Genomic DNA, 27393 nt, shown 5'->3' with positions numbered 1-27393 from the left:
ACTCCCAATTTGAGGTTCCTAACACTTTTTCGTTAACTGACTTTGTTTCCAATTCTCATCTAGATTTAGGCCATTTAAAGAAACACGCAATTGGTCTTGTTGGTTTGGCTCAGTGTTTAGAATGTCGGTCCGTAGACTGAAGGGTCCTGGTTTCGATTCTGGTCAAGGGCATATACCTAGGTTGGTATGGGAGGCAACCAGGTGATGTGTCTCTCTCACATCAGTGTTTCTCTCTGTCTCTCTCTCTGCCTTTCACTCTCTAAAAATCAATGGAAAAACAAAACTAGAAACACACAGTTGTATTGAGAGGTAATTTATATATCATGCAATTTACCTATTTAAAGTGTACAACGTATTTGACTATATTTACAGTTTTTTTCAGTCATTACCACAGTCAATTTTAGGACATCTTTATTGCCCTAAAAAGAACAGAACTCCTCCATGAACCCCTTCCACCATTTGGCTGGCAAATCCCTATTTCCTGCATCCCCTACCCTAAGCAACCACTAATCTACTTTCTGTCTATGGATTTGCCTATCCTGGTCATCCTATATAATAAAAGCCTAACATGTTAAATGTCCAGTCATCTGGTTGGCCATTCAACCAATCAAAGCGTAATATGCTAATGATTTGTTAAGGCCACTCAACAGCTCACTATGACATGCACTGACCATCAGGGGGCAGATGCTCCCACCAGTAGATTAGCTTGCTGCTGGGGTCAGACAGATCAGGATTGAGTGAGATGGACTGGACATGCCCTGGAGCCCTCCTGTGGCCCCTCCCTGACCCCAATGGTGTACCAGTGGGGTCCCTTGGCCTGGCCTGTGCCCTCTGGTAATCTGGACTGTGAGGGACCCCATGCCCCTGGAATGCTCAAATTTCATGCACTGAGCCTCTAGTTTTCTATAAATGGAATTATACAACCTTTAGTTCTGTATATCTGGCTTCTTTAACTTAACATAATGTTTTCAAGGTTTATCTATGTTGTTGCATGTATCTGTGCTTTATTCTTTTTTCTCAATCAAATAATATTCCATTGCATATATATATATATATATATATATATATATATATATTCACATATATATGTAACTTTTTAAAAATTCATCTCTTGATGGACATTTGGGTTGTTTCTATTTTTCAGCTATTATGATTGACCCTTGTATGAACATTCATGTACAAACTATGTGGACATATGTTTTCATTTCTTTTAGGTGCATGCCTACAAGTGAAAACCATATGATGACTATATTTAACATTTTTAGGAACTGCAGACTGTTTCCCAAAGTGGCTGCACCAGTTTACAGCCCCACCAGCAAGTATAAAGTTTCCAATTTCTCCACATTCTCATCATTACTTGCTGCCTGTTTTTGTTTTAGCCATCCTAGTTGGTGTGAAGTGGTTTTGAGTCATACTTCTCTGATAGCTACTGATGTTGGACATATTTTCATGTACTTATTTATTAGGTTATTCTTTGTTGATTTTTAAAAATTCTTTTCTAAGGAAAAGACTAGATAGATAAAGAGGAAATCAGTTTTGAATAGATTCCCTAGTTTTAGTGCTTTAGAAGAATACTAATTTGTAAATTGAGTCCATCGCACTTTTGAGATTTATTTTGGTTTGTTAGCTGGGCAGGGCTCACCTTCGCATCGCTCAGGGAGGTCACATTACCAGGTTCTGGGATGTGTGGTTTGGGGCCAAGGGGTCGCATGTGGACTTTCCTTCATAGGACAGTCCAGAAGCCACAGTCCTGGAGTCCTGACTGGACCACTGCGCTCCTCTTGCCTGTCACTGCTAATCATCACCAACCTGGAGCCACGCCGAGCTTTGTAAACCAGAAGCCAGAGCCCTTTGTGCAAGAAGCGGCCGCCGAGTTTTGGTTTTCCTCCTCTCCCTCAGATGCCTGTCTGGCTTAGTAGCTTTAATATCTGTGCTGCCCCGGGTCTAGTCTCCTTAGCGTACCTTGTATAAGCCGATTCTGAGAGTGGGTGCTGACAGTTATGAAGATCAGGTTTGCTACAGAAAAGAAATCCAAGAAGGGTGGTGGAAGCTCCGAAATTTATTTCACTCTTTCCGTGGTTTCTAAAGTTGGGGCAAACACCGCCACCTTTTATTGTATATTCTATTGCATCTGAGGATGTGAGGCATTTCTCTGGGTTTTGGGGAAAGGCCAAAGCCTGCCGCCGGGTGTTCTCTGTTATCATTTGGGGGCTCCTGTTATTAGCAGAGGGAAAGGGTTTAATACCTGCAGTTGTAAACTAATTGCCCGGCTCTGCGTGGGAATTGCTGGTGTCAGGAGCTGAGGAGCCGCTGCCTACTTTATATATGTTTTTATTTATTTCAGAGAGGAAGGGGGAGGGATAAAGAGATAGAAACATTGATTAGAGAGAAACATCATGCATGGGGGTCCCCTACTGGGTTTGGAGCCCATAACCCAGGCATGTGCCCTGATCGACGGGAAACCAAACTAGTGACCTCTTGGTACAACCACTGAGCCACACCGGCCAGGCTCTGGCTGGCTACTTTAGACTCTCCTGTTGTCCCTAATCCCTCTCAGCTGGCTGCACACTTTTCCATCCCCGCCTGGCCCCTGCAGACCCTGGGAGTGAGTCTCTGGTTATTGGACAGGAAGTATTTCGGCATCCTGCTTCTGTGGAGACATAGTGTCTGGGAGCCCTAACATCACCCCCAGTTTTGATGACTTTCTAGGGGGACCCGCAGGAATCACACGAAGGTCACACATGAAGTTTGTACTCACCGCTGTGATAGTCACGGTGCAGTCAGCAAAGGAAAAAAGCACACTGAATGGAATCCCAGGAGACCAGGCGCAAGCTCCCAGCCTCCTCCCCCTGTGGAGCCCTGCAGAGCATGCTTAATTCCAACAGCAGCGAGTTATGACAGTATGTGTGAAATGCTGTCAACCAGGGGAGCTCATGAAGACTCAGTGCCTAGCGTGTATTCTGGGGTTGTACTGCTTAGGCATCCTCTGCATAGTATGTTACAAAAGTTCAGACTCCCAGAACGAAAGCAGGTTCATCATAAACTACATTATTTGTGCAAATAGTTTAGGGTCAGTGAGGCACACTTACCAGTCCTGAGAATGGTGGGGACCTTCTCCAAATCCAAATTCCCAGATGCCAGCCAACCTTGTAAGCAGGCCTTTCAAAGGATGTTAATTTTTTGTGTGCGCAGATGGGGATGGGGAGGGGGATAGGAAGCGAGGCTGTTGCTTCTGTTTTCCTCTCTCCGACCAAAGCTGGAGAGGGCAGATATGCCTTGGGTTTGGCACTCAGATATATCTTGGTTTCAGGATGGGTGGCATTCCTTTACTACAGGGGCAGAGAAGAAAGGCGAGAGTACAGTCGACGGAGTTCACAGCCTGCTCATTCATGCGTTCATGCACTGTGGCTGCCTGTACTCTGCCAGGCACTGTGCCAGGGGCTCGGGATGCAGTGGTGAGCGGAGCAAAGCCTCTGCCTCTCGAGATCCACGTTCTCCAGGGAGAGAAATAAGCAAAGAGGCAATTACATTTCACAGTGACGAGGGCATGCGAAGGGCCACAGGGCACCAGGCTCAGTAGATGTGAGCAGGCATGAGTTTTGCAACCTTTGTGGCCCCAGGCAGAATAACTTAGTCACTTGGTGCCTGAGTTTCCTCATCTGAAAACAGGGAGAATTTACATCCATATCTCAAGGTTAATGTGAGAACTAAAGAAGGTAATGCACGTAGAACGCTTACCTCAGTGGCTGGCACAGTGGGCATGTTCACTAAATGATGGCTTGGTGACATCTAGGAAGGGTGTGTTAACCAGAGGGAATGACATCTGTGCAGAGCCTAATGTCATAGTGCAGTGGTCGGCAAACTCATTAGTCAAGAGCCAAATGCCAACAGTACAACGATTGAAATTTCTTTTGAGAGCCGAAAACCGACTTCTGCGCATGGGCCATGAAGTTTCAATCGCACTGTATGTGCACGCCCGCACGTGGTATTTTGTGGAAGAGCCACACTGAAGAGGCCAAAGAGCCTCATGTGGCTCTCGAGCCAAGTTTGCCGACCACTGTCTTAGGGCACCCCTGCCTCCCTCCAGCCCTGCACTGCCTTCCCGCCAGCTCGCTCTGCTTACTGGTCTGAGGACACTGTTCGCTGTTTTTGCTTTTTTGGGTCTTGACAATCCTTCTCCCTCTTCCTGAGAGGCCTCAGATCCTTTTGTCAGCCTAGCAAATGCTTACTCATATTATTGAGGCACAACTCAAGTGCCTCCTCTGTGAAGGCTTTTCCATGCTAAGATCCTCACACAGAATTGTCCTCTCTCTCTCCTTTGTTGTGTTCCTGTTCCACAGTCACTCACATCTCTGTGCTGGGTTGCTGTTGTCACTCCATTAGACTGGGTGATTCTCTTGGGCAGAGATGGTTTGTACTATTTGCATATCCAACGGCAATCAGGGTGATTGATAGGGAGGAGCTCCGTGGTTGTCCAGGGAGGGGAGGAATGGGTGAGTGTTAGGTTGGACTAGAAAGAAAAACCTACAGGAAATGGATGCAATGTCAGCAGAATAGGCCTCTGCCTTCAGAACCCAGCTGACAGTCTAGAGAAGAAGACGAGTGCTAAGCAGGCAAACACAAACATATAATTAGTCACCGAGAAGTGACTCAAGAAAGACAGTCTGGTCCAGCAACAGATGCAAGGGGAGCCGGAGCGGTGAGACATGGGAGGCCCAATCGTCGATGCCCTGGGCAGTGTGCGGTTATCTTCCGGAGGTTGGAAGGACTGGTCAGGCGGGAAGCCACACCAGGAATCCTCCCGGTGGGGCTAGAAAGGCGGGTCAAAGGTTACCATACCTCCGTTGCCAAAGGGCAAGGACCACGAGGTGATCCAAGGGGACACTGGGAAGGTCAAAGCAGTCCACTTGGGAGCATGGAACTCTGGGGTTTAGCATATAGTCGTTAATTCCCTGTTACTGATGAGGAGACCGAGGCCCTGGTGAGATTAAAAGCCTTGCTCATGTCACACAGCTAAGTGTGAAGCTGGGATTCAGTTGCAGGCGTCTGATTCTGGAGTGCAGGAGCTTAGACATTACACCTCGCTGACTTCATTACGAAGCAAACCCTCATGTTATTGGGTGTGCATAATATGCTGGCTCCTGAGCCAGGAAAGACGCTAGATATACAAAGATAAATATGACCTCATACTACCATTCAGGTCATCAAAGAATAACGAGGGAGACAGATCTGTAAAAACATGATTTTTTTGAAGTCAGTTAAAATTGATTGAGACCAACAAGAAACTCTCTTAACTTTCTTTTAACTACAGTGTATGGAACCATTGGCAGAGGGAAGTGTTTTGCTATTTCAAATGTGTCTGGTAGCTGAAGTGCTCACAAAAAATATATTGTTTAGGAAATAGCAGGCTGACGCATTATGCTAAAATTTACTCTATATTTCTTTATAAAGTTTATACTAGAATGAGAATAACTAAATGATGGTAACAGGTGTCCTAAAATATATAATACTCTCAAGATGTACTTTGAGAAAAAATAGAACCATTTATATAAAAAAAAATTTAAACTGAAAATAAATATAATTTAGAAATATTTTATAGGAGAATGTGAAACAAAATGACTTAAAAACCTGTGGCATTTAGGACCATGACCATTAGGGCCATGAGGAAGTCCAGGGACTCCCGGAGGTAACTCACTTTCATTTTTTGGAAGGGGGGGTTGAGGGAAAACCCCAGCCTGTGAGGGGGAAGATGGAAGGACAGTGACCCATGGGTGGGAAGCCAGCTCGGTGATGGTAGTGTAGGGCCTCCTGGAGAAAGAGTGTTTTGCCACAAACTCCACATTTAGACCCACTGAAAACAGCAGGTTTGGGGACCAGGAGGAGAAGGAAGAGAAAGCCTGCAGCCGGAGGGAGGGGGTCTGAGGGTAGGGGTATGACACCTCCTGTCTCTGAGGGTGCCCAGGGATCAGGGAGCAATGCTCTGTGTTGGGTCAGCAGGTGCAGGAGCACTCACTCTGGAAGGCGCTAGAACAGAATCGTAGCTTGACTATTGACTGCCGCTCAGGGGGCTGTATGATCTGGGGCAGGTTTCTCAGCACTGAGCCTTCATTTCCTCCTGGTAAAATGGGGTCATTCATGTTGCCTTCTCCCCGAATTGGTTTGGTTGAGGGTCATTGCTCATTCGGTTATTTGTTGTCTCAGGTCTGCAGCCTCTGTTCCAGAAGGGGAAGGTTTTGTCCAGCCTCCCACACTCTAAATCAATGATCATGCGCTCTTTTTTTGAGGGACAGAATCTGGCTTTGAGAAGAAGAGTGGCTCTTCCTGGTGTTCTTCAAGGTCTTTGAGTCTCTTTCTGTGGGTTTCCAGATCCTCACGATCACAGCTCTTTTTTTAAAAATTTAAGTTTTTAATTATAGTTGATATTAGTATTTTTAATAGTTTTAGGTGTACAGCATAGTGATCAAACAGTTATATAACTTACAAAGTGATCTCCCGATAATTTTTAATACCCACCTGGCATCATACAGTTATTATAATATTATTGACTATTATAATAATATTAGTGATTCTACAGCTGCAGGGTCGCCTAAGGCTATCGGAAAACACAGATATTTACATTATGATTCATAACAGTAGCAAAATTACAGTTATGAAATAGCAACGAAAGTAATTTTATGGTTGGGGGTCACCACAACATGAGAAACTGTATTAAAAGGTCGCGGCATTAGAAAGGTTGAGAACCACTGCTTTAATGATTTTTTATATAATGTAGCCTGTTTGTTTTTTAAGTGCTCTGATTGGTCACCAGAGTAGCAAATATGTAAATATAGATTATGCATGATGATATTAAACAGAGGAATGAAATGTCTTGCATAAAGTCATCTGGTATTTGTAATAGAACTTAAAAAAAAGAAAAAGAGGAAGAGCTGCTTCCCAGACTCTCTTACTTTTAGTAAGGCTTTTTCCAGCTCCCTGAAAAGCAGACCACACCCATAAAACAGCCTGTTTGTGGCATTAGTTCATTTCCATTTTTATACTTCTAAGAGCACTGGAGCGTTAAAATCCCCAGTGGAGAAGGTTGCCCATTGTGTTTCTCCAGCAGAAATAAAGTGTAAATAATCCATTCAAAGGGAGCGTCAATCTGCCTTGTGAATTTAAAAAATATATATATATTTTATTGATTTTTGTACAGAGAGGAAGGGAGAGAGATAGAGAGCCAGAAACATCGATGAGAGAGAGTCATCGATCAGTTGCCTCTTGCACACCCCACACTGGGGATATGCCCGAAACCAAGGTACATGCCCTTGATGGGAATCGTATCCGGGTCCCCTCAGTCCCCAAGCCAACGCTCTATCCATTGAGTCAAACCGGTCTCGGCTGCGTTGTGAATTTTTATGTTCAAGTTGAACCATTCAGAAACAGATCTTGAGCATCTTGGCAAGAAAGATATTTTGAGCCATGTGTATTGATTGGGAAAACAAAAAAGATAAGTGATTTTTTTTATCAGAGAGTTGCTGTGGTAAAGAATTTCTAGGATTAATCAAATCAATGCACATTTTTAAGAAATATCTAGAATTACAAAGAGAATGCCATATATAGTAACATATCTGGATGGGGTATTTTGACAAGACTTTTCCCCCTGTGTTATTGTCCTTACATACTATTATGAAGGAGTTCTTACAAAGATGACAATTTTAAAAAATGAATACATGAATCAGTTAGAAAATTGAACAATCTCATTTATGGGAGCAAAGCAGATTCTTTCTAGTTATTTGCTAAGGCAGAATTCTTTTCCTAATGAAAGACCCAATTTTAATTTTGTATGAGATCATCATAGATAAGACTCACTTTGTAAGAGTTGTGTGTTAAATGCGTAAAACATTCCTATAGAAAATGGAACTGTAAAACATGCCATTTATAAACTATTGTGTCACTTCCACTGTAGTAAAACAGCTTCCTATAGATAACAAGTTAAACTGGATTTTTTTTTTTTTAGCTCAGGCTTCATTTCTTATTTGAGAGTTGTATAATTTTTATCATGCGTCATTAGAAATACAATTGTTAGAACAAAGCCTGTTGTGTAATTCTAATTACATCTTCCTGTATGATTAAATGAGGGCTGTATTGGAGGGTTTTTTTTCAGCCGTGGCTGCTGTAGCCAACCAAGAATTCCTGTGACTAACTGGTACTAATTGTTTGTAGAACAACCAGTGGGAGTAATATTCATGAATACTATGGAAATGGAATATTCCAAATCCAAATGGTTTGTCCCTTGTTTTCACCACTTTATTGTGGTCAGATTATTTGTACAACTAGGCCAAGGGAAGTGGGAGCTCTTGGTCTTTTGTTGTTAGAAGGTAAATTGAGGCTTAGGGAGCAATGGAAGGGCTATTTAAGTTACTGACCTTTAAACTTTTTTTTTTTTTTTTTTTTTTTTAAATTGACTCAGAGAGAGAGAGAGAGAGAGAAAGAGAGATGAATTTGTTGATTCTTGTGTGTACCCTAACCCGGGATCAAACCCAAAACCTTGGTGTTTCAGGATAGCGCTCTAACCAACTGAGCTACTAGGACAGGGCTCTTTACTAGTAAACTTTTTTGCTCATACACTCCAATCTAAACTCTACTTTGTATATGAGTATATTAATTTATAAATGGTACACCTTAATGTAATTTAATATATATTAGTTTTCAAAACACATATGAATATTTAAAAGCATAAATCCTCAAACTATAGAAACATCCTTGATGAGAGAGAGTCATTGATCGGCTGCCTTCTGCATGCTCTCTCCTGGGGACTGAACCCATAACCTGGGAATCGAACTCTGACCTTCTGGTTCATAGGTCGATGCTCAAGCTCTGAGCCAAGCTGGCTGGGTCAAACTAAAATTTAATGGTGGAGAGACAAAAAGGAAATAGATGGTTTAGTATTTTCTTTTACACCCCCCCCCCCCCCCCCCCAGATTGTTGGTATGTGCTCCCCACTTTGGAAACCGCTGATTTAGGTCATTCAGGTTAAGAGGAAAAAATGGGGGGGAAAGAAAGTTGAGATTGAGGAAAGAGAGAATCTGTAGAAGGCTCAAGAATTTGGGGGCTGGGCCTGGCCAGTGTGACTCAGTGGTTAAGTGTCGACCCATGAACCAAGAGATCACGGTTGGATTCCCAATTAGGGCACATGCCCACAGCGTGCAGGAGGCAGCTGATCAATGATTCTTTGTCATCATTGATGTTTTATCCCTTTCTCTCTCTCCCTTCCTCTCTCTGAAATCCATAAAAACATTAAAAAAAAAAAAAAAAAAAAAAAAAAAAGGTTTGGGAGCCTGGGGGCAGGTCTGAGAAACTTATTCATTGTGGGTATCTAAGTTAATCAAAATTACTACGTAATGACTCCCTCTTCTATTTTAATTCCTTTGTATATATGAGTGTTTAGACAAGGAGCAGCACGACTCCTATAGCATATTAAATAGGGGGGAAAAGTTTGAAGAAGTTGATGAGGGAGGTGTATAAGTGAGAATTCCTTCAGAGTGACAGAAATGCAACTAAAACTAAATTTCACAAATGCCCATTTATTAGCTTAATTAAAGGGTACCTGGGGTCTCCTGGGATGACAGTGGCCTTTAGTTATAGCTGGACCCAGAAACTCAATGATGTCACGTTGCCATTGGTGCTGTTTTTTTTTTATTTTTTGTTTTTTTTCTTCCAACTACTAATGATAAGCCTTCTCTACATGATGGGAAACATGACCACCACCAGCCCTAACTTCCTACCAGCCCCGATTAGCAACTCCAATGAGAGGGCATTTTTCTCTGAATGTCCTATCTTTGTTCCCAAGAAGACTGGTCTACCCAGTCTAGGTCATGTGTACTATGACCCACGAGGTGGGCTCTATGCTGGAGGATCCAACTTTACCGCACGGAAAGCTGCCCAGAAAGGTCCTCAAAGCTGAGGGGAGACACTTAACAACAAAAAAAAGGATGAGGGGGTGGTAGTTTCTGAACGTCTCCCACAATGTATTTTCATGCTAGCAGAGCTCACCCATGTTGGGTTCCAGAGGTATTTAAAACAAAAAACAACCCAAAGGAGAATTTATTCTCAGTGAATTAATCTTTGCTATTGACTCGAGCATTGAGAAACACATCGCTCTCACATGACGACGGTACCTCCTTCATTTGTCAGAGTGCAGCCTGTTGGAGGCTCCTGCAGAACGAGCCAAATCTGCTTCTGGTTTTAGTCCACCCAGGGGCACGCGGGCTTTTTGGACCAATTATTATTCCCAGACCTGGAGATAAGTCACCTCCTACGCCATTAGCCCTTGAAGGATTATCTGCCTCAAAGATTTATGCGGGGATTAATTGGGGAGCGTCCCGTAGTCGATGGCTGTGTTTAGAACCACGGTCGGCCTGCAAATCATTTTCATGAGTGCTTTATTCAGAATTCCGCAGCCTTATGTAATACTGACGTGGCAGGGAAATCTGAGGGAGCCTCTTCATTATTTATCTGGCGTTTGGCCTCCGCCTGGCCCCCACCCTTACCTCCCACCCAGAGTATAATAGTTCTGGTTGGGGATCACCCAGCATCTAAAAGCACAGCGGCTTCCCTTCCCGCGCCCAGTATTGCAGATCGCTTCAGTTGCTTCCATTGAACAAGGAGTGACATTTGCAAGACCTGGTAGTGAGAGGGAGAGAGAGAGGGAGAGAAGATGAGGTACAAAAAATACATGGCTATTCTGGAAGCAGCAGTCGGTATCACCCCTCTTAACAAAAGAGAACTTCTCCCCGAGAGCAGAAGACACGTGAACCTTTGGCAGCACCCCGGGTAAGCAGGGGAGGCCAGAGGGTGCGGGGTGGGTGCTGGGGGGCCCGGATGGAGAAAGGGGTTATCTGTCGGAAGAGCAATACGTGTTGAATTCTTCCTTGAGAACTTGGCGGATGTGGCCTCCCAGACGGATTTAGAAACAGTCAGGAGTGAAATGAATGGTAATAATGCTCTAGGAAATTCCGGGTGCAACAGCCAAGAAGATGAAGTCTAGAGTAGAATTTTACATCTGGATATTTTAATTTTCTGATTTTGAAAATTTTTCCCATAGTTTAGCGATATCGCAATTCTTAAAGACGGAGTATATGTGTCTTTTTTTTTTTTTTTTTCTACAATGCAAGTGCTTCTCTGACTGAGGTGTATGTACAGACTATGTCTCAGGCAAATACTTTTCTTGAAAGAGCAGTTTTTATTTCACATCTTTTTCCGAAGCCCCAGTGATTTTTTCTGTTGAAGAAGGGTTTAGACATTCTTTTCTGAATGGTGAGAGGCCTCAACTCTTACTTTTTCCCCCTGACGTCCCGATGAGAAACTTAGTTTAAGGTGCCTGTGTGGTGGTATTTTTAGGGAATGGATCTAATTTTCAAAACTGAATGAGCCACACATTAGAACTCACCCAAGGATCAATTCAAGGAATCTGTGTAACATTTCTTTCTTTCTTTTTCTTTAAGTATGTTTTTATTGCTTTTTAGACAGAGAGGAAAAGCAAGGGATGGGGAGGGGCAGGGAGGAGGGGAGAGAGAGAGACTGGCTGGCTGCCTTCCACATGAGCCCAGCTGAGGATTGAGCCAGCAACCTCAGCAGTTACCCTGACTAGGAATCCAACTTGAGGCCTTTCGTTGCAAGGTATAATGCTCAACCAACTGAACCACACCGGCCAAGGCCTGATAATATTTCTTTTTAAAAAGTATCCTTAAAAAAAAAATCATATAAACAAATTACATTATTATGGAAGACTTGGAAAATGCATAAAAACACGAGAGAAAAATCACACACAGTCTCATTTCCCGAAGAAAATTACTGTCATTATTTAGGTTCTCAATTGGGGTGGAAGTAGGGCATGGTGGTGGTGGAGGGATTTGCCCCCCAGGAACATTTGGCAATGTCTGGGCACATTTTTTGTTACAGCTCAGGGGGCGGTGCTACTAGTATGTAGTAAGTAGAGGCCAGAGATCTTAAAATGGACCGGCCAGTCCCGCACAACAAAGAATTATCCAGCCCAGATGTCAGTAGTTCTGCTATTGAGATGTGTGATTGAGGTAGATTTTCTTCCCATCTGTCAAAGGTCATTTTTATTAGAAATAAATGAGATACTTCTCTCTGACGTTTTAGGGATGCTTTCGAATGAATCCTGAGACAGCATTATCCTTATTATTATACTTATTATTATACTTGTATGTTGTTATTATCATGTTACTGTTCTCTTAAGAAGTAAAAGGGGTGTTTACATGTATGGAGGTGACTCGAGGGGAGTCCATGTGGGTTAATGTTCTTTCCTGGGGGGTACGGAAAACATGTTGTAATGATCAAACTGTGATTCTTCAAGTGGCCCCTAGAGATTGGATATTCTGTAACCCTGGCCCTTTGCCAGAGAATGATGGACGGTTAGAGCTGGAAGAACGTTTGTCAGGGAGGTAAATGGGTTTCACACGGCACGTCAGAGCCCGCTGATGTGCAGGCTGCTCAGAGAGTTAAGTAAGGGAGGACCCCAAAGTCAAGTCCGGGCTTAGCAGGAAAGGAATATTGCAGTTGTTGAGGGATGTTTGTTCTGGATGTATAATTGGAGGGTTGGAGAGCCGCAGCACGTGGCCTGGATATTTACCATTCCTCAGTTTTCATTTAGCCTTCACATTTTACAAGTATGAAACTCCACCTCATTTGAGTCATAACCAAGGGCTTGGCCCTCAGACAGCAACTGTATGCTCTCAATTTCTGACTCAAGATCATTCATGAAGGGATTCATCCTACACAAACACATGACTCAGATGTGTGAATTGATTGCCAAATTATTACTAATTTTTTTTCTTTTTTTAAATGTTTTTATTGCTTTTAGAGAGAGTGGAAGGGAAGGGAGAGAGAGAGAGAGAAACATCAAGTAGCTGCCTCCCAAATGCATCCCCCATGAAGGATGGAGCCCACAACCTAGGAATGTACCTTGACCGGGAATCTAACTCTTGACCTTTCAGTGCACAGGACGCACTCCAACTAAGCAAGCCATACCGGCCAGAGCTATTCATTTCTTTTCCAGCAGTTGGAATAAGTATCTTCAGTAGAACCAGCTCTGCTTCTCCTCATTCCTCCAAACAAGTGAAACAGAAGTCAAATTATGCATTCCATCCTAATCCTATTAAAGGAAGGTGAATGTTCTTTTATTTTTTTCTTAAACAGACATTTTCTTAAGCCTGATGAAAGTAGCACTGGGCACAAGACAGCACGGTCTTGTATCTGTAATACTTTGAATACACATGGACAACAAAGTAATGTTTTACTGATCCTCATTTTTTTGTTAGACTCCCTTGTCACCTGACACAGCCTTCCTTTGGACATACTACTATCCTTCACTAAGGATGGGTTCTCTTCTCCTTTCATTTTATTAATGAATTCTCAATCTTTCAGCGGCAGCTCAATGTCTTATTTCTCAAACTTGAATGTGCATAAGAATCGCCCTGTTAAAGTGCAGATTTTAATTTTGCAGTCACGGCAGGGCCAGAGAGTCTGCATTTTAATAAGCTTCCAGGTGATGCTGCCAGCTCAGGTGAGCCCAGTGGATGGTCCAAGTGGTGCTAATGGTTCAGCCCATGAACCACACTTGTAGGAGCAAGCAGCTAGGGAAGTGCTTTTCATCCTAGCCTACTTGCTTTTTCTTGACCTCGAACTTTTTGATTTTCCCAAGGACTTTGAATCTCAAAACTAGTACGTCCCCTCCCTACAGTGGTGAGAAGTCAGGTGGTTGGCTGTGCTTCTGGGGAGGGAAATCTGCCCATGAGCATTCTGACTGGCGATTTCTATTGGGCTGGTAGACTAAATAGTGAAGCCAATATTTCTCCCAAGAATCAAGAAGTATTCTGATTACTGCTTATTGTCATGGATAGGTTTTTGGAATTACAAGTTTTAAGTGAAACGATGTATAATGAAATCAGTATTACCGTAGGCTAATTGGTATAAATAAGAGTTACGTTCCTGTGGTATATTTCTGGTCCCAAAAACATCACCAAACTTAGAAATAAAGGCCCCAAACACATCTCATCTTAAACATGTTAGAAATAAATGTGAGCAATACAGACATTTGAGAGAGATGACTGAAAACAAGATAATTCCTTTCCAAACCGCTGGTTCTAGTTCCGGGTCCCTGGTGACCAGAGCAAGGTGGGAATCATCTCGAACAGGACACCTCATAGCAGGGCCACCCACAACCATACACACGCCCACACTCACACTCACTCAGACTGGCCCAGTTGGATGCCATTCCCCTTGGGTGCGTACCTGTGGGATGTGGGAGGAAATGGAAGGAAACCTGAGTCCCTGAGAAAGCCCATGTGGACACGGAGAGAACATGCAACTCCAGCAAACAGTGGCCCCTACGGAATTGATTTTATTTTTTAATCAACGTTATAATGAAACCAGGTTGAAAGAAATGGTATTGCTCAAGGACCTGCTGTTCTTGTAATACTGCACAGTGTTCAAGGCGGGAACACACGGGACATTGGTAACTCTCTCGACAGTAAAATAAAATAAAAAAATGTAAGGCAATAAGAATATGCAATTGACTAGACAAACATGTGTTTCAAAAAATACTAGAAACTATACTAAAAACCAAACAGCCAATAAATGATTCTTTCTCATCATTGATGTCTCTCTCTCCCCCGTCCTCTCTAAGATCAATAAAAATGTGTGTGGGTTTTTTTGTTTTGTTTGTTTGTTTGTTTGTTTTTTTTAAAAAGCAAGTACCTGGTGAAGCAGGCTGTGCAGAGGCAGGAGTCTGTGTTTTGTGGAGCACCTGTGCCTGGAGGTACAGCTGGGGTGCCAATACAAAAGTAGTGACGACTGTTCTAAAATGAAAGGCATGCGGGATTAATAAAAATTGTTCATGAATCAATGTTTGTACATTTTATTTTATTTATTTATTTTTTAAAAATATATTTTATTGATTTTTTACAGAGAGGAAGGGAGAGAGAGAGAGAGCTAGAAACGTTGATGAGAGAAACATTGACCAGCTGCCTCTTGCACACCCCCTACCGGGGATGTGCCCGCAACCAACGTACATGCCCCTGACTGGAATCGAACTTGGGACCTGTCAGTCCGCAGACCGATGCTCTACCACTGAGCCACACCGGTTTTGGCTGTTTGTACATTTTAAATACGCTAAGAGAAGCTGTGATGTTGGCATCCTCTGATGAATTATTTGGATAATTTCCTCTTATAAGAGAATAAAACTCCAATATGTGTTTTCTTTTTTAATATATTTTTATTGATTTCAAAGAGGAGAAGAAGAGAGAGAGACAGAAACATCAGTGATGAGTGAGAATGATTGATTGGCTGTGTCCTGCACGCCCCATACGTGGGATAGAGCCTCCAACCTGGGCATGTCCCTGACTGGGTATCCAACCGTGACCTTTTGATTTATAGGTCAATGCTCAACCACAGAGCCACGCTGGCCAGGCCCAATATGTGTTTTCTTTAAAAAGACAAAACCAACCAACCAACCAAACAAACAAAAACAAAAAACAAAACAAAACAAAAAAAACCTCCAGTTGCTTTTGCATTTTAAAACATAATTGGAAGTCAGGTCATGATTCAGTGTTCAAAATGTCCTGGAATTCTTTCAGCACCAACTCACTCCTTTTTGTACTTTTTCTTGGCTGTTAACAGGCCTGTGCTCTTTGGCATTCTACTTTGCAAACAGTGCAGTCACATGATAAGCCCAAAGCATCAGCTACCAACCAATTGGCAGAACTTTGCAGGATCGCTGAAATGCAGATTGCAGGATTTGTAAACATGTGCATATGAACCCCACGGCCTGGCACCTAGTAGGTGCTCTGCAAAGATTTGCCCATACTTACTCAGTTTTTGTATAGTCAAATGAAGAAAGAAGAATATAAAAGAGAAATTGACACCAAAACAAACAAACAAACAAAAAAATAGAATCGCCTATGGATTTTCCTTGTAACATTTTGTAGTTTTCTCGCTCTCACTCAAGTGACCTGAGAATAATTTTATTTTATTTTATTTTTTTTATTATTATTTTTTAATATTTTTATTGATTTTTTACAGAGAGGAAGAGAGACCGATAGACAGTTAGAAACATCGACGAGAGAGAGAAACATCGATCAGCTGCCTCCTGCACACCCTGTACTGGGGATGTGCCCGCAACCAAGGTACATGCCCCTGACCAGAATCGAACCTGGGACCTTTCAGTCCACAGGCTGACGTTCTATCCACTGAGCCAAACCAGTTTCAGCTAATTTTAAATATTTGTTAATACTGTTGCAAAGAATATAATTGCGTTCTTCCTGCCAAGTTTTCTCTTAATTGAAAGGTGGCTCTAGTCAATAATGGTGTACATCAGACATGGCGGCTTGTTATTGGTGGTTCCTACACAGGTCAAAAACTTCAGGAATGTTATGAAAGAAAGTTAAAATGAGGGTGTCATAGAAGTGCAGAAACCGGATTTCATTGAAAGGCAAATCAGTGCATTAAAAGAAGCAAGTTCTCTCGACAGCTGATACCTGTAGAAACATTTCATATTGAGGCCAAAAGCATAGCCAAGCCCATCTTGGTTGGCTGACCGTTTGTTTGTCTTTGGAAGTAATAAAAGAAACCGTGTATGGGGCAGGCTCTAATCCTGCTGCTTGCTTTGTAGGATGTCCAGATGGCCTTGCGTTAGCCAGTGCCTACATTTCCTGCTGGTCCTTGGAGAAGGGAAATGTGTTCCCTGCCTGTACAAATAAAACCAACACTATCTTTTATTTCTCTTTCATTGTGTGGGGAATGTTTTGCACACACGCCACAGTCTCACTCTGTCTGGTAAACAGAAGAGTGTGTCCAGAACTGGTGAGAAGCCACATTCTTCCTCCCACTGGGGCAGTGCTCTGTGACGGCCCTGAGCCCAGGCCCAGGCCCAGCCCCGGAGCGAGCACGTTCCCTTGTGCTGTTGGAAAGGCACATGCAGGATTAATAAAAATGTCCGGAAGGGCTATTTCTTGGATGTTCTAAGGATAAGGGGTAAAAAAGGAAAAGCACTTGCCATCTTTTCTACTTGTGAGCAAACCACGCACATAAAGATGAGCCGGTATTATAAATGCAGTGGAAAATGAATTCCCGTTTAGTTTTCAATGCTTTTCTCTATTGTATACTTTAAAATGGTAAATTTTATGTTCAGTGTGTTGTATTACCATTAAGAAAAAAGTTTTCTCAACATTTTCCCACCTGCTGAGTATGTTTTTAATCTCAAATTCTTCTAAGATCTTGTCCTTCAGGATGACCTCAGGTAGATTGATGATGCCAAATTTTACATGGATAGTCATTTTCTCCAATTAAAAAAATATTTTTTATTAGAGAGAGAGAGGGAAAGAGGGAGAGGAGGGGGGGAGGAGAGAGAGAGACAGAGAGAGAGAGAGAGAGAGAGAGAGAGAGAGAGAGAGAGAGAGAGAGAGAGAGAGAGAACTGTTTTGTTGGTCCAATTATTTATGCATCATTCATTAGTTGATTTCTGACTGTGGATTGAACCCGCAATCTTGGTATATTGGGATGATGCTCTAACCAACTGAGCTACCCAGCCAGGATGATTTTCTCCAATTTTTGAAGACTGAAAACATTAGGGGCAGCAATTCTGTTCTTAGATATAGATCTAAGAAACATTAAAACGTCCACATACGTACTTGTGTTCACAACAGCCAAAACAGTGGAAACAACCCAAATGTCCACCGGCTAATGAAGAGATGAGTGAGATATGATCTAGCTAAACAATAGAATTGTATTTGGCCATAAAATGGAATGGAGTTCTGATACATACTACAACGTGGATGAAACTTGAAAATATTATGCCAAGTCCAAGAAGCCAGTCACAAAAGGTCACATAGTGTATGAGTTGATTTGTGTGAAATCTCCAGAAGAGGAGAATCTATAGGGATAAAAATTGGACTGGTGGGTGCCTAGGGCCAGGGTGTGAGGAGAAGAGGGAATTAGAGGATGATGGGTAATGTCCAAGGACTTTCTTTTTTTGAAATAGAGTCAACTGTTCTAAAATGGATTGTGGTGATGGTTGTACCACTCTGTGAATATACTAAAAACCAAATGTAATATACTAAAAACCAAATACTGAGTCCTACAGTAGGTGAAGTTAGCTGCATTTCACAAGATCTCCCCGTGCTGGGAATGACCACGCTGGGTTTCTAACAACTCTCTCTTTTCCAGGGCACGGAGTACCACATTGTTATCATCTCCCTGTGAGTGGGACTGGCACCCCAGCTGTACCTCCGGGCACAGGTGCTCCACGAAACACAGACTCCTGCCTCTGCACAGCCTGCTTCACCAGGTACTTGCTTTCTTCTTAAAAAAAAAAAAAAATTAAAAATTAAAATAAATTAAACATCAAAAAAGCCCCATACACATTTTTATTGATCTTTGAGAGGAAGGGAGAGAGAAACAAATGATGAGAAAGCATCATTGATTGGCTGCCTCCTACATGCCCCTTTTTGGGAATTGAGCCCAAAATCTGGGCATGTGTCCTTGACTGGAATTGAACCCAAGCCCCTTCAGTCTCGCATGCTGACACTCAGTGGAGCCAAACCAGCTAGGGCGGTACTTGCTTTCTTTGTCTCTCATCAACCTAATTACTGGCTTTCCTCCACCAAAGTTTGATATAAATTATTTCATGTCGGCTGGGACCGGTTTGGCTCAGTGGATAGAGCGTCGGCCTGCGGACTTAAAGGTCCCGGGTTCGATTCCGGGCAAGGGCATGTACCTTGGTTGCGGGCACATCCTTGGTGGGGGGTGTGCAAGAGGCAGCTGATCGATGATTCTCTCTCATCGATGTTTCTAACTCTCTATCCCTCTCTCTTCCTCTCTGTAAAAAAATCAATAAAATATATTAAAATAAATAAATAAATAAATAAATAAATAAATAAATAAATTATTTCATGTCGTTGAGATAGTCAAGGCCACCGTTTTCAACATTAACATCCTATTTACTAAGAAACAGAAACATCTTGTCTGCACTTATGGTTTGAATTGATAGGTATAACTTTGGCTACATGTTAATTGAGGTTCTTTCTGGCTCAAGCATGTAAGTTCAACTCCCAGGGTTCAGGAGAAATGCCTAGCGAGGTGTTTTGGTGCCTGTGGTTGTAGGTCATTGTGGCAGGTCACCTTTCTCCCGTTATCTCTGAGGTAGAAGAATTATATAAAAGACTGGCCTCTAAAGATTAATTATGTACATGCTTTTAGTGGGAGATGAAGAGTGGGTATTATCTATTTACTGGTTCAATGTTAAGTATGAATTAAATGAGATTTACAAGGTATTAAACTGTATTTTGACAGATGCTGGGATGTATTCTTAGTTATACTTTAACCCCTGATTATAGACCAGTCTGTAATGGCTGGCTGGGATGGGGCTAGAATCTTTTTTTTTTTTTTTTTTTTTTTTTTTGCGCTTGTTTTGTCATTCCTGTCTGTTTAAGCTCCTGGCCTGTGCTGGGGTGGATTCCGGGTACGCGTTAGTGCTGGAGTTAGAGGCGTGTAAATAGCACACAGCTGTTCAAATCCCTGCACTCCTGCCTTCTAATGGTGTCATCCCGGGCACATGTCTCCATTTGTTGGCGCCCCACATCTTCGTTTATAAAAAGGAGAATGCTGACACGAAGCTAAATGTGTTCACACATAGCGAGCACTGGGCACATACCAAAGCCTTGCTTGGAGTCCAGTTGTCCAAATGGGGACACTAGAATGGGGAAGTCCTCAGTTTCCACTGCCCTAATGGGCTGGGGTGGGTTGCGGTTGTTTATGAGATGATCTATATAGAGCTCTTAAAGCTTCCAACGTAAAGAAGACACACTTGCCTAGACTCCAGCAATGGTTTTCCTGAAAGATTTCTAGGTAGGACCTATCAATTGATCAGATGAGCAGGAGGTTCAGCATGGAAGATGGCCAAGGGCGGTTGAAGCGGACATGGTTGGAGGGAAGGCTTTTTCTGACTTAAACAAAATACCTCCCTGGTTCTGATTTCCTGTAACCACACACCTTTCCGCATCAGTTGGTTTCCCAAGGCAGTGCCTTGCTCCAAATCTCTTCTATGTCTGAGCACTGAAGGGTGCCCCTCCAGCTGCTTGGCAAGCTTGGAGGGAGGATTTTTCCCACAGCATCCACATGGCTCTCATTTCAGATCCAGCAGGTGTTTATTAAGAGACTTTTATTTGCCAGGCACCGGGCAAGGGGCTTTCACCAGTATTGTTTATCCCCAGAACAACCCTGAGAGCAAGGTATCCCTAGCTCTCCTTTGCAAATAAGGAAACCGAGATTCAGTGATTTTTAAATGATTTCCTCGAGATGCACAGCCCCGGACTTCCCAATGCAGTGAGATTCCTGGAACACCAGCTGGCTTTTATACGAACTCTACGAAGCTTGAAGACGGAACACCTACACTCAGATAGTGAACAGCTTTTTCTCAAGGGCCAGTTCTGATCAACTGGTAGTGGCTGCCTAGAGTAAGGGTTCATAGGCCAAGTGTGTTGAGCAAGAATGTTGGGATCCACTAGCCGTGTCTGGCCTGGGGTGAGGAAGGTGCCTGTAGAACCTGCCTTTGACCTGAGGTGTCTGATCATCAGCCGCTACCTGTTCTGCCCTCTTTTTCAGTCTTAGAGTCTGGAGAGCACTGTTTGCCTGGTGTTTGTTGCCTGATAACTTCCAGGGGGCTTGGTGATCACTTTTCTGACATGGCCAAGTCATCTTCTCCTCTTTGCTTCCCAGAAAGGATGTTAAGAATTTGGGAGGAGACTCACTTTCCTGGACACGGATTCTCATTGTTAGGCAGTTTGGGTATCTTAGAGCTATTACCAACTCACCCCATAGTATGGGCTTAGGAAAAGTAAGTTATAAATGAAGGCCTTTCTGCAGTCCTCCCCCTCCCTTAGGGGCTCCTGAGTCTATAGTAATACTGTGCTGGGGGGTGAGGGGAAGGGGAAGGAGCTCACACCATCAGCCAAAGCCCCGCCTCCTGAACTGAATAAACCCGGAACAGTGGTTCTGAAGCTTGCTCTGCATCAGAATCACCTGGAGGGCTTATTAACAAAACAGATTCTCAGGTCCCAGCTCCAGAGGTTCTGCTTCAGTCAGCCTGGGGTGAGGTCCAGGAATCTGCCTTTCTAACAAGTCTCCCACAGGCTGACACTTCTGGTGTCCGGACCACACTATCCGAACCATCCACCTGGAAAGGACTTCTGGCCGCTGACTGAGAAGGTGGGCTTGCTTGGGCTCGGTGGGTGTGGCCAGGTTCCCTGCCTGTGGTGAAGAGATTCTTCCTCAGCATTCAGAGGACCTCACACAGCACAGCCTGAGGGGAATCCAGAGGCCTGGAAGGGACAGGGGATCTAGTTTGGAATCAGTAATGGCATTGCTGTGTGGAAAGGGCTGCACTCACCCCGGTGAGGGCATATGAGCAGAAGGCTGAGGCAGTGGCTAAATGAGGGGGGGCCTCCGTGGGAGGTGATGTCTGAGAGGACACTTGAGGATGAAACGTTGTTGGCCAGGTATGCCAAGTGGGGAGAAGAAGCTCCAGAGCCCAGGCTACATCAAAGGGCCTGGAGGTGCTGCAGGAGGCTGGAAAAAGAGCGGTGTGTGTGTGTGTGTGTGGTGAGACTCCCATTGTAACTCCAGAATGACGTGAAGTGTCCATCTGCAGTAAGAACAGTGAGAGCTTTACAGGATTTGGGTGCTATGATAGTATAATGGGTGCTGTGCCAGATGTTTTTACCTGCGTTGTCTTCATTTAACTCCCATACCCACCTTCTAAGGTGTCAGTCCAACTATAACCCCCATTTGTGTTTGTTTCCTAGGGCTGCAGTAAAAAACTGGGTGTCTTAAACAACAGACATTTATAGTCTCTGTTCTGGAGGCTAGAAGTCGGAGATCAGGTTTTGGCAGGGCTGGTTCCTTCTGAGACTTAGGAGGGGAGGGCCTCTTCCTGCCCTCTGTCCTTGGCGTGGAGACGGCTGTCTTCCCTCTGCGTGTCTCCCTGTACCTGACTTTCTCCTTTGTATGAGACACCGGTCACATTGGAGAAGTGACTGCCCTAAAGACACCACTTCAACTGGATGACCTCTGTAACGACCTCCCTCCAAATGGGGTCACATTCTGAGGTCCCAGGGGTTAGGACTTCAACGTGTAAAAGTTTGAGGGGTCACCATACTGCGCATACCACCATTTTACAGATGAAGAAATGGGAGCTTAGGGAGTTGAGATAAGCTGCCCGAGTCACATAGCCTTTAGGCTGAACCGTGTAATCGGGCCATCTTTATGGATCCCAAACAGTCGAATAGTGGCAATGTCATGGGTTAAACCCAAGAAGGAGCCGAGCTGGGACTTGTTGAAACACAGGTGTGTCTGACTTCATAGTTGTGCTCTTTCACCCAGTGCTTTTCTGGCTTCTAGCATTTTCTTTGTGTTTCCTCCTGGTTGCTGGGAAAAGCAGTGATGTGGATGGAGGGAGATAGGGTTCTAAGCACCACACTTGTTAGTTAGAGGTTCTTGAGTTTCTGAATAAAATACTCTCATATTACAGTTTTTTATCTTACCTGTTTAAGAAGGCCAAGGGAAATTATGAAGCACTTAAAATTCATGAAAGATATGGGCTGTATTTTTGGAGAAGATGTGCTGTTTTGCTATTAAAATGCTGAAATTCCTGTAAATGCACAGGCTGTGTGTACCAGTAGATGTCCTATTCTTAATTTCCTCCTCAAATCAGCCTAAAGGTTCATCAACAATGAGTTAGCCTTACACTTGTATTACAGGTGCATTTACTGGGAATTATTTCAGCATTCAGGGATTTCAAACCACTTAATTTGTAGCCTTAGGGATTTTAGACAAGTGGTTTTGTCACACAATAATTCCATGTTTTCCTCTCTGAGTATTAAAGTAAAAAAAAAAAAAAAAAGCATTGCTTCCAATACTTGTCTGTAGACTTTGTCATTTTAGCAATTCAGCAGACAGTCATCATGAGAAATTGGTATACCATGTAAATGGAAGAAAAATAAAAATAAGATGGGTTTATTCTTACTTTTGAGTGCTCTTGTTATATAGTCTAACATGTTTTCCAAACAAAAGTTAGCGTGCACGGCTTACTCTGAAATCAGTAAGACTGGTGCTGGCCACCTGGCCTCTCTCTGGGAACCGGAGCTGTCTGGACGTTTTCATTGTAGCACCCAGGTGAGTAATACTCAGAAGCTAGCTTCTGAAACATAAAGTGTTAACTATACTCCTGCTCCTTGAATACAATCCAGAACCTAAGGATTAAATGATGACCAGGGGATCGCACCCCAGAGCTCTCTCTCTTACCTTTCCCAGCCACATTTTTGTTATTCTTTTTAAAAATATGTTATTTGTTTTTTAGAGAGAGAGAGGGAGGGAGGGAGAGAGAGAGAGAGAGAGAGAGAGAGAGAGAGAGAGAGAGAGAGAGAGAGAGAGAAAGAGAGAGAGAGAAACTTGAATCGGTTGCCCTCTGCACACACTTCAACCAGGGATTTGCAACCACAACCTAGGTATGTGCCCTGACTCTCAGCCAACTGAGTCACACCAGCCAGGGCCTCACAGTCACGTTGAATTCCTCCTGCTTATTTTCCTTACCACCATCTACCCTTCTTTCCAACACCTTCTCCTCCGCCTATTCTAGCCACTTCCGGGTCTAGTCCTCGCTGTCAGGTACCCTGTGGGGTGGCCCTGCACTGCTTGGGGACATGGTCACGGTGTCCAGCTCCTCCCTGGCTGGGACTTGCCGTCTAATTTGCCATCGGCAGTCACAGTGCTGAGCCTGTGTGGGCCCTGGTGCTGTGGCTGTGTGGGAAAGCCTGGGGGCCCCATATTTTATGTAGGCTGATGAAATTGAGGTAATGAATTTGCAACTAGCTTCTGGTTGGGGGTGTCATTACTGGAGCCCTGATTTGGGTTCTGTATCACATTTCCATCAGTTGATTGGTTGGTGACACCAGTTTTCAATTCAGCCAAATTTTTGACTTGTGTGGAGATAATCCAGCTGCCTAGTGAGATTAGATAAAACATCCTGGGCAGGATTTCCTCATTTCATCATACTTATGTTGATATTTGAAATAATTATGGGTTTTTAAATATATAATAATTATTATTAATATATTTTTAAAAAATATATTTTTACTGATTTCAGAGAGGCATAGAAACATCAATGATGAGAGGGAAACACTGATTGGCTGCTTCCTGCACACCCCCACTGGGTATCTAGCCGGAAACCTGGGCATGTGCCCTGACCAGGAATCAAACTGTGACTTCCTGGTTCACAGGTTGATGCTCAATCACTGAGCCACACTAGCTGGGCTATTATTAATATTTGATACTGATATTATATTATAATTATTGATATTTTAAATCAAATAATTATATATAAGATTACTTTTAATTCACATGTTGTCTGGTTACTAAAATAACTCTACCAACCCACTTTGAAAGAGGTTTCATAGTATGCTAAAGTTACATTTGTCTCTTCTGAGGGCTTCAGCTTGGTCGAATACATACAGTAAGAAAGAGGGACGCTTTCCCAAGAATCAAAATATTTTAGCCACTGGAGGATGGTTATAGAGGCAGAAACTGGATCAAGAAGAGAGAAGATAGGCAAAAATTAAAGTGTCATTGGGAATTGCTTCTGAAAAATAATAGAAAAACACTTTATACAGAATGTAAATCTCAGAGAGCGCTAAATCTCTTGGAAATAAATCTTGATTCATTTGTTTAAAAACTTAGATAATAACTTTAGAGACAGGGAAAGCTGAACGCCCCACACATTCCTGAAACTGATTGAATGGAAGATCTCACTTTTGTGTTCATGTCAGTCTCACGTCCCAGGTTAGCAGGGAATTTGATGCACCTTTGGTGAGCCTGACTTGGGTCATGGCGGCTCGCCAGCCTGCTTGCTTCTCTTCCGTGCTTTGGGAGTGGTGGAAATTAGCTTGATGCAGTCTTGCTGAGACTACAGCCAGGCAAGCTTTACCGGGGGAGTAAAGGGGGGGAGTAAAGGGTGTGGGAGCAGTTGGGGTTGATCAAGGAGGCAGGCAGGTAAGCAGTTAAGAGCCAGTGGTCCCAAATTGTGAGAGGGATCCTGGATTGGAGAAGGTGCAGGCTGGGCTAAGGGTACCACCCCCTACCCCCTATGCACAAATTTCATGCACCAGGCCTCTACTATGTAAATAAACATAAGAAAAAGAACCGGAGGACTAGACCTTTTCTTTTGTAGACCAAAGACAACATTTTGCAAAAAGAAAATTTTTTTCTGACCTTCAGCATGTTTTACCTTCCTTCCATATGGTAATCCTCCATCCTGTGTGAGAGAACAACACTGTCCCTTTAGCAGAATTTCCCAAACCTCCCTCATGATGAGACTGACCTGAGGCTGAATGCTAAAAATATCAATTCCCCAGGCCCCTTTCAGACCGACTGAATCAGAATCTCTGGGGACACGTCTGGGGTGCGTCAGGAGATTCTTATCATCAGAGGCATTTAGGACTCTCTGCTATAGGAACAGAAATGCTAGCAGCCACATTTTCCATTTTTATTGAAGGCCTCCTGGATGTGCCCGGGCCAGGCCAGCGTCCTTTGTTTTAAGAGGCTGTGCTAATTTGCATGGCTGCCCTGGAAAACTATCTGTTTGCAGCCTTTTTCAAAGGCCCCTTTCAGGTCTGAGATTTATTTGAAAATGTAGGAGGCTCTTCAACAACGTTAATCTGTGTCCATCAGGGATACTGCATTCTTAGGGTTAGACGATGCTGGTGATAATTTTCTAAAGCAATTCACGTGTTGCCAGAGGCCCCTCTGCTTTCCCTGGAAGGCCCGTGTGCCTCATGCAGACAGTCCCCTGAGCCACTCTCACCTCAGATTCCCTCCCTGGCCTGTGACATGAGGGCCTTTTTACTTAGTGAAAAGGCTAACTTACTGACGTGTTTTTTTAAAAAATATTTTTTTGATTTTTTTACAGAGAGGAAGGGAGAGAGAGTTAGAAACATCGATGAGAGAGAGACATCAATTAGCTGCCTCCTTCATACCCCCTACTCGGGATGTGCCCGCAACGAAGGTACGTGCCTTTGACCAGAATCGAACCTGGGACCCTTCACTCCGCAGGCCGATGCTCTATCTACTAAGCCAAACCGGTTTCGGCTTGATGTGTTTTTTTAACAGGTACTTATTTAAGGAGGGGGAGCTCTGAAATCCAGTTAGACACCGGAAATACCTTCGAATCAAAGGTCTGAATCAAAGGTTTTAATTTACTAGCTCGTGAGCTGGAGCAAGATAGCACTGGTGGCACTTACCTTTTTAGTTTTGAAGACGTGGGACTGCAATACTGTTCAATTGCTGAGTCAGCAAAAATCCCTTGCATTCTGTTAAAAGGAGCCAGGGGGAACAACGATGACAGCAAAGCCCGCCTGCTGTAGACGGAGGCAGTGCATCTTGGACCGGCGAGCCGGGATGGGAAGGGGCTTTGGATCTGACAGACCCCAGTGTGGGTTCTCACCCACCACCTGCTCACAGATGATCTCTCTGCTTTTCCTCTCTGCAGCAGTTTCCTCTTCTCTAACGGGGGCAGTAATGGCAAGTGTGCAGGGACGCTGTGAGCATTTACTAGCACATCGAATGAGCTAAACGAGTGTTTGTCCCAGCTGGCTGGCATGGCTCAGTAGTTGAGCACCGACCTATGAACTAGGAGGTCATGGTTCGATTCCGGGTCAGGGCACATGCTTGGGTTTCGGGCTCAGTCCCCTGTGGGGGGCAAATAGGAGGTAGCTGATCAATGATTCTCTCTCATCATTGATGTTTCTACATCTCTCTCCCACTTCATCTCTGAAATTAGTAACAATATGTTTTTAAAAAAAAGTGTTTGAAAGCTTTTGGTACATAATATTAATTTAATCATTGTCTATAAGCATTTTATTTCTTCACTAGAGGCCTGATGTATGAAATTGGTGCAAGAGTAGGCCTTCCTTCACCTGACGGGCACTGGCTTCCCTGTGGCACCTGGGACTCGGGCTTCCCTTGCATCCTTGGCTTTGTCCGGAAGGTCGTCCGGTCTAATTAGCATATTACGCTTTTATTATTATGGATGGAGGTTAAGAAGTGGCACCTGTCCCTGGCAGAGTATGGGTATCATATAGCCTGCGATGTAAACGGGAGTAAAATAGTAAAAGCCCAGTGCTCTGAGGACCCAGGACAGCCTGCAAGAGGGGAGGGGCCCTGCTCTGTGGGAACTCTTGCCCTAGCAGGTCCTGTCTAGCCAGACTGCTCCAGAAGGTGCTTCTAGGATCTCCAGGCTTAGAGATGAGTCATGCTCTGCCTTAGCCCTGGCTGACTAAGCTGACC

General features: G+C 43.6%; 1 protein-coding gene across 4 annotated transcripts in view; it reads left to right on the top strand.

Moving 5' to 3' along the window:
• TJP2 (tight junction protein 2) overlaps positions 1-27393 on the top strand; it is a 106481-nt gene that overhangs the window by 4462 nt on the left and 74626 nt on the right. For all 4 annotated transcript variants that reach the window (XM_084898201.1, XM_084898204.1, XM_084898205.1 and 1 more), the window contains one exon: positions 18226-18346. The gene's annotated coding sequence lies outside the window, so the exon portion shown is untranslated. The remainder of the gene's footprint in view (positions 1-18225; positions 18347-27393) is intronic.

The sequence above is a fragment of the Pipistrellus hanaki genome (assembly GCF_964339955.1).
Source record: "Pipistrellus hanaki genome assembly, chromosome: 11".
In the NCBI taxonomy this organism is placed as follows: Eukaryota; Metazoa; Chordata; class Mammalia; order Chiroptera; family Vespertilionidae; genus Pipistrellus; species Pipistrellus hanaki.
The sequence above is the reverse complement of the archived record's forward strand: the minus strand, read 5'-3'. Positions and strand labels throughout refer to the sequence as shown.